Source organism: Choloepus didactylus, chromosome 8 (genome assembly GCF_015220235.1).
Source record: "Choloepus didactylus isolate mChoDid1 chromosome 8, mChoDid1.pri, whole genome shotgun sequence".
Classification (NCBI taxonomy): Eukaryota; Metazoa; Chordata; class Mammalia; order Pilosa; family Megalonychidae; genus Choloepus; species Choloepus didactylus.
In genome coordinates this window covers 32,837,511-32,857,210 of record NC_051314.1, presented here as the reverse complement: position 1 = coordinate 32,857,210, position 19,700 = coordinate 32,837,511, and the positions used below count along the sequence as shown (strand labels likewise).

Here is a 19,700-nt window from a genome sequence, read left to right as displayed (position 1 = left end):
TGTCTATCTTTGTGCCAGTACCATGCTGTTTTGGCAACTGTGGCTTTATAATAAGCTTCAAAGTCAGGGAGTGTAAGTCCTCCCACTTCGTTTTTCTTTTTTAGAGTGTCTTTAGCAATTCGAGGCATCTTCCCTTTCCAAATAAATTTGATAACTAGCTTTTCCAAGTCTGCAAAGTAGGTTGTTGGAATTTTGATTGGGATTGCATTGAATCTGTAGATGAGTTTGGGTAGAATTGACATCTTAATGACATTTAGCCTTCCTATCCATGAACATGGAATATTTTTCCATCTTTTAAGGTCCCCTTCTATTTCTTTTAGTAGAGTTATGTAGTTTTCTTTGTATAGGTCTTTTACATCTTTGGTTAAGTTGATTCCTAGGTACTTGATTTTTTTAGTTGCTATTGAAAATGGTATCTTTTTCTTGAGTGTCTCTTCAGTTTGTTCATTTCTAGCATATAGAAACATTACTGACTTATGTGCATTAATCTTGTATCCCGCTACTTTGCTAAATTTGTTTATTAGCTCTAGTAGGTGTATCGTTGATTTCTCAGGGTTTTCTAGATATAAGATCATATCATCTGCAAACAATGACAGTTTTACTTCTTCTTTTCCAATTTGGATGGCTTTTATTTCTTTGTCTTGCCGGATTGCCCTGGCTAGCACTTCCAGCACAATGTTGAATAACAGTGGTGACAGCGGGCATCCTTGTCTTGTTCCTGATCTTAGAGGGAAGGCTTTCAGTCTCTCACCATTGAGTACTATGCTGGCTGTGGGTTTTTCATATATGCTCTTTATCATGTTGAGGAAGTTTCCTTCAATTCCTACCTTTTGAAGTGTTTTTATCAAAAAGGGATGTTGGATTTTGTCAAATGCTTTTTCAGCATCTATTGAGATGATCAATTGATTTTTCCCTTTTGACTTGTTAATGTGTTGTAATACATTGATTGTTTTTCTTATGTTGAACCATCCTTGCATGCCTGGAATGAACCCCACTTGGTCATGGTGTATGATTTTTTAATGTGTCTTTGGATTCGATTTGCAAGTATTTTGTTGAGGATTTTTGCATCTATATTCATTAGGGAGATTGGCCGGTAGTTTTCCTTTTTTGTAGCATCTTTGCCTGGTTTTGGTATTAGATTGATGTTAGCTTCATAAAATGAGTTAGGTAGTGTTCCATTTTTTTCAATGTTTTGAAAGAGTTTGAGTAAGATTGGTGTCAGTTCTTTCTGGAAAGTTTGGTAGAATTCCCCTGTGAAGCCATCTGGCCCTGGGCATTTATTTGTGGGAAGATTTTTGATGACTGATTGGATCTCTTTGCTTGTGATGGGTTGGTTGAGGTCTTCTATTTCTTCTCTGGTCAGTCTAGGTTGTTCATATGTTTCCAGGAAATTGTCCATTTCTTCTACATTATCCAGTTTGTTGCCATACAGTTGTTCATAATATCCTCTTATAATTTTTTTAATTTCTTCAGGATCTGCAGTTATGTCACCTTTTTCATTCATTATTTTGTTTATATGGGTCTTCTCTCTTTTTGATTTTGTCAGTCTAGCTAGGGGCTTGTCAATCTTGTTGATCTTCTCAAAGAACCAACTTTTGGTGATATTTGTCCTTTCTATTGTTTTTTTGTTCTCTATGTCATTTATTTCTGCTTTAATCCTTGTTATTTCTTTTCTTGTACTTGGTTTAGGATTGGTTTGCTGTTCATTTTCTAGCTTCTTCAGTTGATCCATTAGTTCTTTGATTTTGGCTCTTTCTTCCTTTTTAATATATGCGTTTAGTGCTATAAATTTCCCCCTTAGCACTGCTTTTGCTGCATCCCATAGGTTTTGGTATGTTGTGTTCTCATTTTCATTCATCTCTATATATTTAGCAATTTCTCTTGCTATTTCTTCTTTAACCCACTGATTGTTTAGGAGTGTGTTGTTTAACCTCCAGGTATTTGTGAATTTTCTAAGTCTCTGATGGTTATTGACTTCTAATTGTATTCCATTGTGGTCAGAGAATGTGCTTTGAATAATTTCAATCTTTTTAAATTTATTGAGGCTTGTTTTATGTCCCAGCATATGATCTATTCTGGAGAAAGTTCCGTGAGCACTAGAAAAGTATGTGTATCCTGGTGATTTGGGATGTAATGTCCTGTAGATGTCTGTTAAATCTAATTCATTTATCAGATTGTTTAGGTTTTCAATTTCCTTATTGGTCTTCTGTCTGGTTGATCTATCTATAGGAGAGAGTGATGTGTTGAAGTCTCCCACAAGTATTGTGGAAACATCAATTGCTTCCTTTAGTTTTGCCAATGTTTCTCTCATGTATTTTGTGGCACCTTGATTGGGTGCATAGACATTTACGATTGTTATTTCTTCTTGCTGAATTGCCCCTTTTATTAGTATGTAGTGGCCTTCTTTGTCTCTCAAAACATCCCTGCATTTGAAGTCTATTTTATCTGAGATTAATATTGCTACACCTGCTTTCTTTTGGCTGTAGCTTGCATGAAATATTTTTTTCCATCCTTTCACTTTCAGTTTCTTTGTGTCCCTGTGTCTAAGATGAGTCTCTTGTATGCAACATATTGATGGTTCATTTTTTTTGATCCATTCTGCGAATCTATATCTTTTAATTGGGGAGTTTAATCCATTTACATTCAACGTTAAAACCGTGAAGGCATTTCTTGAATCGGCCATCTTATCCTTTGGATTATGTTTGCCATATTTTTCCCTCTCTCTATTAATATCCTTTATTGTACCCATACCGAATCTCTTTAGTACTGAACCTTTCTCCAAGTCTCTCTGTCCTGTCTTTGTTTCTCTGTCTGTAGGGCTCCCTTTAGTATCTCCAGTAGGGCAGGTCTCTTGTTAGTAAATTCTCTCAGCATTTCTTTGTCTGTGAAAAATTTAAGCTCTCCCTCAAATTTGAAGGAGAGCTTTGCTGGATAAAGTATTCTTGGCTGGAAATTCCTCTCACTCAGAATTTTAAATATATCGTGCCACTGCCTTCTCGCCTCCATGGTGGCTGCTGAGTAGTCACTACTTAGTCTTATGCTGTTTCCTTTGTATGTGGTGAATTGCTTTTCTCTTGCTGCTTTCAGAACTTGCTCCTTCTCTTCTATGCTTGACAGTGTGATCAGTATATGTCTCGGAGTGGGTTTTTTTTGGATTTATTCTATTTGGAGTTCGCTGAGCATTTATGATTTGTGTATTTATGTTGTTTAGAAGATTTGGGAAGTTTTCCCCAACAATTTCTTTGAATACTCTTCCTAGACCTTTACCCTTTTCTTCCCCTTCTGGGACACCAATGAGTCTTATATTTGGACGTTTCATATTATCTATCATATCCCTGAGGTCCATTTCGAGTTTTTCAATTTTTTTCCCCATTCTTTCTTTTATGCTTTCATTTTCCATTCTGTCATCTTCCAGGTCACTGATTCGTTGTTCAACTTCCTCTAGTCTTGTACTATGAGTGTCCAGAATCTTTTTAATTTGGTCAACAGTTTCTTTAATTTCCATAAGATCATCCATTTTTTTATTTAGTCTTGCAATGTCTTCTTTATGCTCTTCTAGGGTCTTCTTGATTTCCTTCATATCCCGTACTATGGTCTCATTGTTCATCTTTAGTTCTTTGAGTAGCTGCTCTAGGTGTGTCTCTTCTGGTCTTTTGATTTGGGTGCTTGGGCTTGGGTTATCCATATCGTCTGGTTTTTTCATATGCTTTATAATTTTCTGTTGTTTTTGGCCTCGTGGCATTTGCTGAACTTGATAGGGTTCTTTTAGGGTTTGTAGACCAGTTGAAGTCCTTATCTCTAATTTATCAGATCTACAGCTTCGTGGAGTACACTTTCTCTAACTAACCAGCAGGTGGCGTCCACGAGCCACCTGTTCTCCACAAGCCAGATCTCCCCTGCTTAGCCTTTTTGGTGAGTGGGGGAGTGAGTCTTGTGGGGCCCAATTGGTGTACCAAGCTTGCGTGTGTAGTTGGTGTTGCCTGCCCTGTATGTGGGGCGTGTTTCTGGGCAGTCGGGGAGGGGGGGTAGCCCTAACAATCAAATCTCCCTGATGATCCTAGAGTTTTAAAGCTACTGCAATAGTCTAATCCTTCAGTTCAGTCCTGCCACAGTTTGTCTCTGCCACTGACCCACAAGTCTTTGGTATTGGCGTATGGCTCCTGAGACTTGCAAGTGGGCCCCTCTTCCAGGCTGTGCACCCCGGGTCCTCTGTTGAGGGATGACTGTGCTATGTCACAGGTGAGTGCCGTCCCCCCAGGGCAGTTCTGGGCTGCTGGGCTGTGTTGGGAGGCTCCCAGTCTGCTCAAATGATGGCTGAATGGGGCTCTGTTAATTCACACTGCTCCCCCTTCCCAGCTCTGGGACATTCAGCTGAGGTTGCAGGGAAGGCTAATGTCCACGCCCAGTTTTGTGGTGTGTGCCTGTTATTTGAAGCACTTCCGTCACACTGGGTTGTCTGGGGCAGCTCTGGGCTATGGGGCTGGCGATGGGCAGGAGTGTTTCCTGTCCACCAGGATGGTGGCTGTGAGCGGACACCCCCCTTTTCTTGGGAAGTTGTGTTGTTTAGTGAATTTTCTCAGCCACTGGATTATTGCCTTTTGTCTCAGAGCTCTCTTAGTTCTGCTCTTGACTTGACGTGCCCAAATTTCAATTCTTTGAAGCTTTCTGTATTGAGCTTCTTAGAGTAATTGTTTTCGAAAAAGCAAAAAGGATTTAAAAAAAAACAAACAAACAAACAAACAAAAAAAAACGGCCCTCCTCAGAGATCTAATGGGTTATTGAAATGCTAATAGACAAAGCAACCAGGGCCATTAAGGAAAGGTGCACAGGGCAGAGAGATCAGCCTTGCTTCGGGATTTGCATATGCGCCTCAAGGCCTGATCTCCGCCCTTCCCCTTTCTGTGTTCACCAGAACTCCAAAAATCCTCTGCTTTTATTTTGGAGTTTTTCGTGTTGTTTTTTTTCTATGCCTGTCTCCTCTCTGTTGGGCTGGCTGCTCTCAGAGTCTCTGGTGTCTGGTCTCAGTCTGTCTATGGTTGGAGTTTGAATCAGTAGAATGAGTTTCCGATAAGAGCAGCCACTGCAATTCTCCCTTCTCCTTCCTGGAGCTGACAGCCCCTCCTCCCCCGGGACTGAGCCTGGCAGGGAGGGGCGCGGGTCCCCTGGCCGCAAAAACTTACAGATTTCGCTGATCTCAGCAGTTCCACGTTTTCATGAGTGTTGTATGAAGTTTGCCCAAAGACCGATTGCTCTGTGGTGTCCAGTCCACGCAGTTCCTGGCTTTTTACCTACTTTCTTCAGTCTGGCCAAGTTCTTTGAAGGAGAGTTTGATATAGGAATTCTTACTTCTTTGGAATGGACCAGGTTCTTGGTTGGGAGGTGCTGAGTGAAGATGAACCACTATTTCTGTACTTTTTGTTACCGGCTACTGGACGAGGCTGAGCTCCCACCGCAGTTCAAAAGAATTCACAGACGAAACGGCACATCAGCAACATAACGAGCCTCTATCCAAAACGCCGCAAACAGCACCGAAAGGCTCCGGCCTTCCCGACCGCTCCCGACAGCCTACAGCTCAAGCAACTCCACGACTCAAAGCTATGGCACAAGCAATCTTCTCCGCAGACAGAAACGCGTCACGGCCACCGAACCCGCAACGCAGCAACAACCTCTATTTTTTTTTAATAGAATTTTATTGAGATAAAATCAGATAACGTACAATCACTTGGTCACAGTATCATCATATAGTTGTGCTTTCATTACCACAGTCAAACTTCGAACATTTTCCTTACTCCAAAAAATAAAATGGAAATTAAAAAAGAACATCCAAAACATCCCATTCCCCTCCTCCCGCCATTGTTCATTTACTTTTTTTTTTTTTAATCTTCATTTTATTGAGATATATTCACATACCATGCAGTCATACAAAACAAATCGTACTTTCGATTGTTTACAGTACCATTACATAGTGGTACATTCATCACCAAAATCAATCCCTGACACCTTCATTAGCACACACACAAAAATAACAAGAATAATAATTAGAGTGAAAAAGAGCAATTGAAGTAAAAAAGAACACTGGGTACCTTTGTCTGTTTGTTTCCTTCCCCTATTTTTCTACTCATCCATCCATAAACTAGACAAAGTGGAGTGTGGTCCTTATGGCTTTCCCAATCCCGTTGTCACCCCTCATAAGCCACATTTTTATACAACAGTCTTCGAGATTCATGGGTTCTGGGTTGTAGTTTGATAGTTTCAGGTATCCACCACCAGCTACCCCAATTCTTTAGAACCTAAAAAGGGTTGTCTACAGTGTGCATAAGAGTGCCCACCAGAGTGACCTCTCGGCTCCTTTTGGATTCTCTCTGCCACTGAAGCTTATTTCATTTCCTTTCACATCCCCCTTTTGGTCAAGAAGATGTTCTCCGTCCCACGATGCCAGTCTGCATTCCTCCCCGGGAGTCATATTCCACGTTGCCAGGGAGATTCACTCCCCTGGGTGTCTGATCCCACGTAGGGGGGAGGGCAGTGATTTCACCTTTCAAGTTGGCTTAGCTAGAGAGACAGGGCCATATCTGAGCAACAAAGAGGCATTCGGGAGGAGGCTCTTAGGCACAACCATAGGGAGGCCTAGCCTCTCCTTTGCAGCAACCGTCTTCCCAAGGGTAAAACCTGTGGTAGAGAGCTCAACCCATCAAACCACCAGTCCCCTATGTCTGTGGTCATGTTAGCAACCATGGAGGTGGGGTAGGCGAATACCCCTGCATTCTCCACAGGCTCCTCAAGGGGGCACTACATCTTTTTTTTTCCTTGTTTTTCTTTTCTTTTCTTTTTTTTTTTAACTTTCCCTTCTTTTTTAAATCAACTGTATGAAAAAAAAGTTAAAAAGAAAACAAACATACAATAAAAGAACATTTCAAAGAGACCATAACAAGGGAGTAAGAAAAAGACAACTAACCTAAGATAACTGCTTAACTTCCAACATGTTCCTACTTTACCCCAAGAAAGTTACCTAATATAGCAACATTTCTGTGAACTTGCTCCTACTATATCCATCAGAAATTAACAGACCATAGTCATTCCTGGGCATCCCCAGAACGTTAAATAGCTTATCTGTTCTTCTTGGATTATTGTTCCCCCTTCCTTAATTGCTCTCTATTGCTAGTTCCCCTACATTCTACAGTATAAGCCATTTGTTTTACATTTTTCAAAGTTCACATTAGTGGTAGCATATAATATTTCTCTTTTTGTGCCTGGCTTATTTCGCTCAGCATTATGTCTTCTAGGTTTATCCATGTTGTCATATGTTTCACGAGATCGTTCCTTCTTACTGCCGCGTAGTATTCCATCGTGTGTATATACCACATTTTATTTATCCACTCATCTGTTGAAGGACATTTGGGTTGTTTCCATCTCTTGGCAATTGTGAATAATGCTGCTATGAACATTGGCGTGCAGATATCTGTTCATGTCACTGCTTTCCAATCTTCCGGGTATATACCGAGAAGTGCAATCGCTGGATCGAATGGTAACTCTATATCTAGTTTTCTAAGGAACTGCCAGACTGACTTCCAGAGTGGCTGAACCATTATACAGTCCCACCAACAGTGAATAAGAGTTCCAATTTCTCCACATCCCCTCCAGCATTTGTAGTTTCCTGTTTGTTTAATGGCAGCCATTCTAACCGGTGTTAGATGGTATCTCATTGTGGTCTTAATTTGCATCTCTCTAATAGCTAGTGAAGCTGAACATTTTTTCATGTGTTTCTTGGCCATTTGTATTTCCTCTTCAGAGAACTGTCTTTTCATATCTTTTGCCCATTTTATAATTGGGCCGACTGTACTATTGTCATTGAGTTGTAGGATTTCTTTATATATGCAAGATATCAGTCTTTTGTCAGATACATGGTTTCCAAAAATTTTTTCCCATTGAGTTGGCTGCCTCTTTACCTTTTTGAGAAATTCCTTTGAGGTGCAGAAACTTCTAAGCTTGAGGAGTTCCCATTTATCTATTTTCTCTTTTGTTGCTTGTGCTTTGGGTGTAAAGTCTAGGAAGTGGCCTCCTAATACAAGGTCTTGAAGATGTTTTCCTACATTATCTTCTAGGAGTTTTATGGTACTTTCTTTTATATTGAGATCTTTGGTCCATTTTGAGTTAATTTTTGTGTAGGGGGTGAGGTAGGGGTCCTCTTTCATTCTTTTGGATATGGATATCCAACTCTCCCAGCCCCATTTGTTGAAAAGACCATTATGATTCAGTTCAGTGACTTTGGGGGCCTTATCAAAGATCAGTCGGCCATAGATCTGAGGGTCTATCTCCGAATTCTCAATTCGATTCCATTGATCTATATGTCTATCTTTGTGCCAGTACCATGCTGTTTTGGCAACTGTGGCTTTATAATAAGCTTCAAAGTCAGGGAGTGTAAGTCCTCCCACTTCGTTTTTCTTTTTTAGAGTGTCTTTAGCAATTCGAGGCATCTTCCCTTTCCAAATAAATTTGATAACTAGCTTTTCCAAGTCTGCAAAGTAGGTGTTGGAATTTAGATTGGGATTGCATTGAATCTGTAGATGAGTTTGGGTAGAATTGACATCTTAATGACATTTAGCCTTTCTATCCATGAACATGGAACATTTTTCCATCTTTTAAGGTCCCCTTCTAATTTCTTTTAGTAGAGTTATGTAGTTTTCTTTGTATAGGTCTTTTACATCTTTGGTTAAGTTTATTCCTAGGTACTTGATTTTTTTAGTTGCTATTGAAAATGGTATCTTTTTCTTGAGTGTCTCTTCAGTTTGTTCATTTCTAGCATATAGAAACATTACTGACTTATATGCATTAACCTTGTATCCCGCTACTTTGCTAAATTTGTTTATTAGCTCTAGTAGGTGTATCGTCGATTTCTCAGGGTTTTCTAGATATAAGATCATATCATCTGCAAACAATGACAGTTTTACTTCTTCTTTTCCAATTTGGATGGCTTTTATTTCTTTGTCTTGCCGGATTGCCCTGGCTAGCACTTCCAGCACAATGTTGAATAACATTGGTGACAGCGGGCATCCTTGTCTTGTTCCTGATCTTAGAGGGAAGGCTTTCTGTCTCTCACCATTGAGTACTATGCTGGCTGTGGGTTTTTCATATATGCTCTTTATCATGTTGAGGAAGTTTCCTTCAATTCCTACCTTTTGAAGTGTTTTTATCAAAAAGGGATGTTGGATTTTGTCAAATGCTTTTTCAGCATCTATTGAGATGATCAATTGATTTTTCCCTTTTGACTTGTTAATGTGTTGTAATACATTGATTGATTTTCTTATGGTGAACCATCCTTGCATGCCTGGAATAAACCTTACTTGGTCATGGTGTATGATTTTTTTAATGTGTCTTTGGATTCGATTTGCAAGTATTTTGTTGAGGATTTTTGCATCTATATTCATTAGGGAGATTGGCCGGTAGTTTTCCTTTTTTGTAGCATCTTTGCCTGGTTTTGGTATTAGATTGATGTTAGCTTCATAGAATGAGTTAGGTAGTGTTCCATTTTCTTCCATGTTTTGAAAGAGTTTGAGTAAGATTGGTGTCAGTTCTTTCTGGAAAGTTTGGTAGAATTCCCCTGTGAAGCCATCTGGCCCTGGGCGTTTATTTGTGGGAAGATTTTTGATGACTGATTGGATCTCTTTGCTTGTGATGGGTTGGTTGAGGTCTTCTATTTCTTCTCTGGTCAGTCTAGGTTGTTCATATGTTTCCAGGAAATTGTCCATTTCTTCTACATTGTCCAGTTTGTTGCCATACAGTTGTTCATAATATCCTCTTATAATTTTTTTAATTTCTTCAGGATCTGCAGTTATGTCACCTTTTTCATTCATTATTTTGTTTATATGGGTCTTGTCTCTTTTTGATTTTGTCAGTCTAGCTAGGGGCTTGTCAATGTTGTTGATCTTCTCAAAGATCCAACTTTTGGTGATATTTATCCTCTCTATTGTTTTTTTGTTCTCTATGTCATTTATTTCTGCTTTAATCCTTGTTATTTCTTTTCTTGTACTTGGTTTAGGATTGGTTTGCTGTTCATTTTCTAGCTTCTTCAGTTGATCCATTAGTTCTTTGATTTTGGCTCTTTCTTCCTTTTTAATATATGCGTTTAGTGCTATAAATTTCCCCCTTAGCACTGCTTTTGCTGCATCCCATAGGTTTTGGTATGTTGTGTTCTCATTTTCATTCGTCTCTATATATTTAGCAATTTCTCTTGCTATTTCTTCTTTAACCCACTGATTGTTTAGGAGTGTGTTGTTTAACCTCCAGGTATGTGTGAATTTTCTAAGTCTCTGATGGTTATTGACTTCTAATTGTATTCCATTGTGGTCAGAGAATGTGCTTTGAATAATTTCAATCTTTTTAAATTTATTGAGGCTTGTTTTATGTCCCAGCATATGATCTATTCTGGAGAAAGTTCCATGAGCACTAGAAAAGTATGTGTATCCTGGTGATTTGGGATGTAATGTCCTGTATATGTCTGTTAAATCTAATTCATTTATCAGATTGTTTAGGTTTTCAATTTCCTTATTGGTCTTCTGTCTGGTTGATCTATCTATAGGAGAGAGTGATGTGTTGAAGTCTCCCACAATTATTGTGGAAACATCAATTGCTTCCTTTAGTTTTGCCAGTGTTTCTCTCATGTATTTTGTGGTACCTTGATTGGGTGCATAGACATTTACGATTGTTATTTCTTCTTGCTGAATTGCCCGTTTTATTAGTACGTAGTGGCCTTCTTTGTCTCTCAAAACATCCCTGCATTTGAAGTCTATTTTATCTGAGATTAATATTGCTACACCTGCTTTCTTTTGGCTGTAGCTTGTATGAAATATTTTTTTCCATCCTTTCACTTTCAGTTTCTTTGTGTCCCTGTGTCTAAGATGAGTCTCTTTTATGCAACATATTGATGGTTCATTTTTTGATCCATTCTGCGAATCTATATCTTTTAATTGGGGAGTTTAATTCATTTACATTCAACGTTATAACCGTGAAGGCATTTCTTGAATCAGCCATCTTATCCTTTGGTTTATGTTTGTCATATTTTTCCCCTCTGTCTGTTAATATCCTTTATTGTACCCATACCGAATCTCTTTAGCACTGAACCTTTCTCCAAGTCTCTCTGTCCTTTCTTTGTTTCTCTGTCTGTAGGGCTCCCTTTAGTATCTCCAGTAGGGCAGGTCTCTTGTTAGCCAATTCTCTCAGCATTTGTTTGTCTGTGAAAAATTTAAGCTCTCCCTGAAATTTGAAGGAGAGCTTTGCTGGATAAAGTATTCTTGGTTGGAAATTTTTCTCACTCAGAATTTTAAATATATCATGCCACTGCCTTCTGGCCTCCATGGTGGCTGCTGAGTAGTCACTACTTAGTCTTATGCTGTTTCCTTTGTATGTGGTGAATTGCTTTTCTCTTGCTGCTTTCAGAACTTGCTCCTTCTCTTCTGTGTTTGACAGTGTGATCAGTATATGTCTCGGAGTGGGTTTATTTGGATTTATTCTATTTGGGGTTCGCTGAGCATTTATGATTTGTGTATTTATGTTGTTTAGAAGATTTGGGAAGTTTTCCCCAACAATTTCTTTGAATACTATTCCTAGACCTTTACCCTTTTCTTCCCCTTCTGGGACACCAATGAGTCTTATATTTGGACGTTTCATATTATCTATCATATCCCTGAGGTCCATTTCGATTTTTTCAATTTTTTTCCCCATTCTTTCTTTTATGCTTTCATTTTCCATTCTGTCATCTTCGAGGTCACTGATTCGTTGTTCAACTTTCTCTAGTCTTGTACTATGAGTGTCCAGAATCTTTTTAATTTGGTCAACAGTTTCTTTAATTTCCATAAGGTCATCCATTTTTTTATTTAGTCTTGCAATGTCTTCTTTATGCTCTTCTAGGGTCTTCTTGATTTCCTTTGTCTCCTGTACTATGGTCTCATTGTTCATCTTTAGTTCTTTGAGTAGCTGCTCTAGGTGCTGTGTCTCTTCTGGTCTTTTGATTTGGGTGCTTGGGCTTGGGTTATCCATATCGTCTGGTTTTTTCATATGCTTTATAATTTTCTGTTGTTTTTGGCCTCGTGGCATTTGCTGAACTTGATAGGGTTCTTTTAGGATTTGTAGACCAGTTGAAGTCCTTATCTCTAATTTATCAGATCTACAGCTTCGTGGAGTACACTTTCTCTAACTAACCAGCAGGTGGCGTCCACGAGCCACCTGTTCTCCACAAGCCAGTTCTCCCCTGCTTAGCCTTTTTGGTGAGTGGGGGAGTGAGTCTTGTGGAGTCCAATTGGTGTACCAAGCTTGCGTGTGTAGTTGGTGTTGCCTGCCCTGTATATGGGGCGTGTTTCTGGGCAGTCAGGGAGGTGGGGGTGGCTCTAACAATCAAATCTCCCTGGTGATCCTAGAGTTTTAAAGCTGCTGCAATAGTCTAATCCTTCAGTTCAGTCCTGCCACAGTTTGTCTCTGCCAGTGACCCACGAGTCCTTGGTATTGGCGTATGGCTCCTGAGACTTGCAAGTGGGCCCCTCTTCTAGGCCGTGCACCCCGGGTCCTCTGTTGAGGGATGACTGTGCTATGTCACAGGTGAGTGCCGTCCCCCCAGGGCAGTTCTGGGCTGCTGGGCTGTGTAGGGAGGCTCCCAGTCTGCTGAAATGATGGCTGAATGGGGCTTTGTTAATTCACACTGCTCTACCTTCCCAACTCTGGGACAATCAGCTGAGGTTGCAGGGAAGGCTAATGTCCACGCCCAGTTTTGTGGTGTGTGCCTGTTATTTGAAGGACTTCCATCACACTGGGTTGTCTGGGGCAGTTCTGGGCTATGGGGCTGGCGATGGGCAGGAGTGTTTCCTGTCCACCAGGATGATGGCTGTGAGTGGACACCCCCCTTTTCTTGGGAAGTTGTGGTGTTTCGTGAATTTTCTCAGCCGCTGGATTATTGCATTTTGTCTCAGAGCTCTCCTAGTTCTGCTCTTGACTTGACCTGCCCAAATTGCAAGTCTTTGAAGCTTTCTGTATTGGGCTTCTTAGAGTAATTGTTTTAGAAAAAGAAAAAAGATTTAAAAAAAAAAAAAAAAAAAAGTGCCCTTCTCAGAGATCTAATGGGTTATTGAAATGCTAAGAGACAAAGCAACCAGGGCCATTAAGGAAAGGTCCACAGGGCAGAGAGATCAGCTTTTTTTCGGGATTTGCATATGCGCCTCAGGGCCCTTCCCCTTTCTATGTTCACCAGAACTCCAAAAATCCTCCGCTTTTATTTTGGAGTTTTTCGTGTTGTTTTTTTTTTCTCTATTCCTGTCTCCTCTCTGCTGGGCTGGCTGCTCTCAGATTCTCTGGTGTCTTGTCTCAGTCTATCTATGGTTGGAGTTTGGATCAGTAGAATTAGTTTCCGATAAGGGCTGCCACTGCAGTTCTCCCTTCTCCTTCCCGGAGCTGACAGCCCCTCCTCCCATGGGACTGAGCCTGGCAGGGAGGGGTGCGGGTCCCCTGGCCGCAAAAACTTACAGATTTCACTGATCTCAGCAGTTCCACGTTTTCATGAGTGTTGTATGAAGTATGCCCAAAGTCAGATTGCTCTGTGGTGTCCAGTCCACGCAGTTCCTGGTTTTCTACCTACTTTCCTGGAGGAGTAACTAAAACATACAGCTCACCAGTCTGCCATCTTGCCTCGCCTCATTTTCCCCAATCTATTTTTGAACATTTTCCTTACATCAGAAAGAATCAGAATATGAATAAAAGATAAAAGTAAAAAAAGAACACCCAAATCATCCCCCCATCTCACCCTAATTTTCATTCAGCTTTTGTCCCCATTTTTCTACTCATCCATCATACATTGGATAAAGGGGATGTGATCCACAAGGTTTTAACAATCACACTGTCACCCCTTGTAGTCTACACTGTTATACAATCATCTTCAAAAGTCCAGACTACTGGGTTGGAGGTTGATAGTTTCAGGTATTTACTTCTAGCTGTTCCAATACATTATAACCTAAGAGGTGTTATCTATGTACTGCTTAAGAATGTCCACCAGAGTGACCTCTCGACTCCATTTGAAGTCTCTCAGCCACTGAAACTTTATTTCGTTTCATTTTGCATCCCTGTTTTGGTCAAGAAGATATTCTCAATCCCTTGATGCCAGGTTCAGATTCATCCCCGGGAGTCATGTCCTGCATTGCCAGGGAGATTTACATCCCTGGGGGTCAGGTCCCATGTAGGAGGGAGGGCAGTGAATTCATCTGCCGAGGTGGCTTAGTTAGAGAGAGAGAGAGGGCCACATCTGAGCAACAAAGAGGTAGTCAGGGGGAGACTCTTAGGCACAATTATATGCAAGTCTAGCCTCTCCCTTGCAGTAATGAGCTTCATAAGGGCAAGTCCCATGATAGAGGGCTCAGCACATCAAACCGCCAGTCCTCAATATCTGTGACAACATCAGCATCAGTCCAGGTGAGGAAGTCCAACGCTTCTGCATTTTCTCCCAGTTCCTCAGGGGGTCCCTGTAAATATATTTTTATTCTCTGCCCAAATTACTTTGGGATGTGTCACTGTTTCACTATAATCTATGCAAACCTGCCATATCTCACTTCCTATTCAAAGTTCCATGTAATTGCATCATTTATTTTTAATGCCACCTTTTTCACATTTGAAGTGGTGATTCTATCAATAATGCCTATAAATCACAATGTAGATATTTCATGAACTTTCTTGTTTTATATAACAAAAAGTCAAAGTATAAGGAAACACCTGCTCAAAAGACAAGACAAATTTGACAGAAGCATAATAATGTATAGAAGGTCAAATATGCTACTTTAAATAAGATCAAAATAAAAAACGTAGAAGATATATATAGTATACTTCAGATCAATTTAATAGATATAGCCAGTGGATACTAAACACCCCTTAAAGCTCCCATGAAATTAAAAAAAATTAGTGTATTTAAGCTCCAGAATCAAAGTACATCATTCAGACTAGAATTTGTATAGGCTTCCTTCTCTTGCAGTACAATAAAACTAAAATTTCATTACTCAGTAAATTACTGGCATAAATAATGATTGGATCAAAAATACATCTACTTTAAAGTATAGACCCTTTTGAAAATAATCATACTGAGAATCCTTATATATTAAATGTATGCAAAGTAGTATTTTAGAGATGTGTTCTTTGCTTCAGCATCTTATATTGCTAAGCAAGAAAAATAAAATTAAATGGACTTTTATTAAACTCAAGAAATTAGAGAAATAACAAAACCAAACTATAAAGCAGAAAGAAGGAAATTAAAACTAAAGTTGAAATTAATCAATTATAAAGTGGTTTTAAAATGGTCCACCTGATAATTGCTAGAGCTTTTTCTTTGAAAATATGAGTAAATTAAGTAAATTCTGGCCAATATATTAAGGAAAGAGAATTAGAAGTAATCCAAAGAGAAAATGATCATTAATTTAGAAGAGGTCAAACAAATGTTGGGTAATAGTATGTACAACTGAATATTAATACATCTGAAATTCTAGTTGAAAGTGATTAATATCTGGAAAAATTTAAATGATAAGAATTGATCTAAGTAGTAAAAAAATTTGGATAGCCCAAGTTTTTTTAGAGAAGTTCTTTGTTATTTTTAAGGAACAAATAATTTCCATCTTACATAAAACTATTTCAGACCATGGAAAACTCTGTAAAGTTTCCTAGTCAATTTAACAAAGTTGGCTCTATAACAGAACCCTATGAAAAGTGAATAAAAATAGACAATTATGGATTAATTTTACTTAGCAGTGTATTGAAGCAAAAAAGTTCAGTAGTGATACTATAGATTTTATTTTCAATGAAAATATATTAGGAAATCTATTAATATAACTAACACTGGGGATGAAAGAAAATGTTAGTAGATACTAAATGTCATGTGGTGAAATTTAACAATTGTTTCTGGTAAATTAGGATCAGGGGAGAATTTTCTGACAAATTCTGCTCTAAAACAAGGATACCTTCTTTTTTGTTCTTTCATTTCACATTGTTCTGAAAGTTCTGACCAGTGCATTAAGACAAGAAAGAGACATGAGAATTAGAACTTATGTGACTATCACATAATAGGTCTCAAAAATGTTTGTTAAATGAATTCCACAGTGAAGTACTCTATAAATGGAGATAAAATTATTGATATTTGCAAATATTTAACTTTTTAACTTAAACTCCAGATAATTAACTGAAAACTATCAGAACTGACAGAATTCTCCAAGAAGGTTAGATACCAAATCAGTAGCTTTCTGTACCAATTAGAGGGCATAATGGAAAAATGATCCCATTTCTCTGGAGTATAGGATTAAATTCATGAGGAATTGTGGGAGAACTAAGCTAATAAGATGAAAACCAAAAATCCTTACTCAAAGATATTTAAAAAAAATGACTTGGATAAAAGGAGAGACATAATGTATTACTCTATGGGGACACTGAATATTATAAATATTTCTGTTATTTTCAAATTAATTTGTTAGTTTTATGTAATTCCAGTAAAACTATAATCAGACTATTATATGTAGAAAGGGTTAGAATAACGACAAATATGTGAAAAACAAAAAAATAGCAAAAAAGAGGGATTTGTACTGTCAGATGAAATATGAGTAATATTTGTGAAATAATGGATAGACAGCCACTGGGGAGCAATTGAGCACAGAAAGAGGCACTAGTTAAGTAACAAAAACAATGAATAAACCGTGAATTAAAAGGCCAATAATGTTAATTACATAAAAATTTTAAAAATGCTATTTTTCAAAGCACGTCCTAAATAAAGTAAAAATAGAGCTGGAAGGAAGCATTCCATGAAGAGACTGAAGATGTGGAGGAGTTTAATTTACTCTGTGAATGAGAGTTCTGCAGAGCATAGAGGAGAGATGCCAAGAGGGTTGGGAAAATGGTAGCCCAAGTGTACATCCATGACCTCCTCTTCTCCCCATTTCTTTCTGGAATAATGTAGCAGTCAGGATAAGCATCCCGGTGGAGCCTGAATGATGTTTCTCTGATAGAATTTCCTCTTGACTTTCTAGAAGTGACACTGGGTTCAAGGGTTTCATTTTCCTTGGTGCCAGGTGTGGTGGAAGGGCCATGATAGAGCAATGGATTCATGATTGGGAGGCTCAGGATGCTAAGTATGATTTCATGGACTTTTGAGGTGAACCTTCCATCAAAAGCCCAAATCCCTCAGAGGGGCTGCTTTAAGCTTTGTAGAATGCAGACACTCACCAATCCTGCAGACCCCCAGTGGACCTAACATTGAACTGCACAGACAAGTTGGTTACCAAGCTTCTAATCCCTGGAGTTGAGAAAAGACTTCTGTTTTCACTGTAAGAAACCAAGGAGCAGAGGATTTTCTTTGTGTATCTCAATAGAGGGGTAGAATGTTGACAGCTAATTTTCTACCTCTATTAATTTGCCACTGCTTGAGAATATCCAACATTCTGATCTATGTGGTTCATTAATAGGAAAAAAAAAAAAAGTTCAACTCACCTAAAGGGACTTAGGAACATGAGGAAAAGGCCATGCTGAGCTAATGGTAAAGTTGGCTCCTACTGGAAAAAATTAATGGAAGAAACAGAAGAGAACTTTAACAAAGAAAGTAATAATAATTCTCAGGAGACAAAAATTAAAGAAATTAGAGCACTTGCATACACCAAAAAGCCTTTTTGGGAATGAGGAATTGTTATTTATAAATTTATACATTCAATAGATAAACTGAAAAACATGATCATTGCTGAGTAGCATATTGTGGTGTGAAAGACCAAGTGGAAAAAAAGCTGTAAACATAGAGAGTAAAGATAAGAGATTTGGGCAACAGATCCAGTAGGCTTAATACCCTACGAATAGGAATTCTAGAAGTAGGAACCACTGAAGGAAAAGTAATAATTCAAGAAACAATAGAAGAAAATACTCCTGAGGTGAGTATTTGAGGCTTGCTTGTTCTGATTTGCTAATGCTGCTGTTATGCAAAATACCAGAAATGGATTGGCTTTTATAAAAGGGGTTTATTTGGTTACAAATTTATAGTCTGAAGGCCATGAAAATATCCAAGGTAAGGCGTCAACATTAGGGTACCTTCACTGGAGAAAGGCCATTGGCATCCGGAAAACCTCTGTTAGTTGGGAAGGCATGTGGCTGGCGTCTGCTTGCTTCCAGGTTGCTTTTCAAAATGGCATTCTCCAAAATGTCAATGTCAGCTTTCAATGGCCATCTTCAAAATGTCTCTCTTGGCTGTAGCTCATTGAGTTCCTTCTGTTTGTCAGCTCTCTTATATGGCTCCAGTGATTTAAGAACCATCCTGAATGGGTGGGGTAACATCTCCATAGAAATTATCCTATCAGAGGTCTTGCCCACAGTTTATTGAGTCATATCTCCATAGAAACACTCAATCAAAGGATTATTCAACACTAATATGTCAGCTCACACAAGACTGCATCAAAGAACATGGCATTTTGGGGGACATAATACATCCAAACTGGCACCTTGCTCATTCAAAGATCTAACTGAATTAATGAAAGAAGACATAAGCCTAGATATATTCTGGTACAATTCATGAAATCCAGGTATAAAGAGAAAATTTTACAAGCTCTCAGACAAAAGAAAAAAATCTGTTAAAAACAAAAGAGAATCAGATTACCACTGGAAATCATCTCCTGCACTAGAAGCTAGAAGAAAGTAGAGATTATATAAGACTTTTAAAGAAAGGACAAGATTATTTGTCAGGGGAAAAAAAAAAGTTATTTTCAGACATGTAAGACCTCAGAGAGTTTGCTCCTATATTTCCTATCTGAGGAAATATGCTAAGCAAGTATCCAGTGAATTAGTGTAAATCTCAAGCTGAGAGTAAGCAGTGAGCCTTGAAGTACAGGTAGAGTTATAGCTAAATGGGTGGTGATGATGTGCCTGGAAACAGAGGAGACATATTTTAAAGTAAACTTTAAAATGGTCTGGAATGGAAAATTCCAAATTATCGACTTCTGTCATAGCTGTCCACACTTTTTTGTTGTAAACGTAAAAATGAAAAACACTTTGGAACAAATAATCATCCAGAAGGAAAAAGAGCAGCCAGAGGTAAGGGAGAATTAAGACTGTACTCATCCTGATCCATAAAAGGATAGAGATACTAATTAACTTTAACCAATGTTAGAAAAAAATTTAAATGAATTATGAATGGTCAAAGTTTATGAATTACCACTAAAATTTGATACTAGAAATAGAATGTTTGACTTCTAAGAGTCAAACAGCATGGGAAAGAAAATAAACAAAACTATCAATCAGAAAGAAGATACTTAGGAGGCAAAAAAATCTAAAAAAAAATGTAGAACACTAAATTTGATAGAAATCATCCCAATATTTCAGTGATCACAGTAAATTTAAATGGATTAAACGCTTCTAGGTTTTTAAAATCCAATTAAATGTGATTTACCTGAGAGACATGTAAAAAAAAAATGATGCAAATGTTGAAAATTAATGAATGGATAACAATATAAAAAAAAACCCTGTGAAAATGTGCTGTCAATGTAAAATCAAATACATTATTGGTTATTATCTTCAGTGCCACACTCAGCCCTTTCTCAAATGGAGACAGGTCAAATTTTTTATTTCTGAGGAGCAGGAGAGGGAGGACAAAGAGCAGAGACAAAGCTGGTTGGAAAACAGAGGGAAACCAGTCTCAGGAGACCTAGTGGAGGATGGATCCC

General features: G+C 38.5%; 1 protein-coding gene across 10 annotated transcripts in view; it reads left to right on the top strand.

The window, feature by feature from the left end:
* CFAP54 (cilia and flagella associated protein 54) overlaps positions 1-19,700 on the top strand; it is a 429,497-nt gene that overhangs the window by 181,226 nt on the left and 228,571 nt on the right. The window lies entirely within an intron of this gene.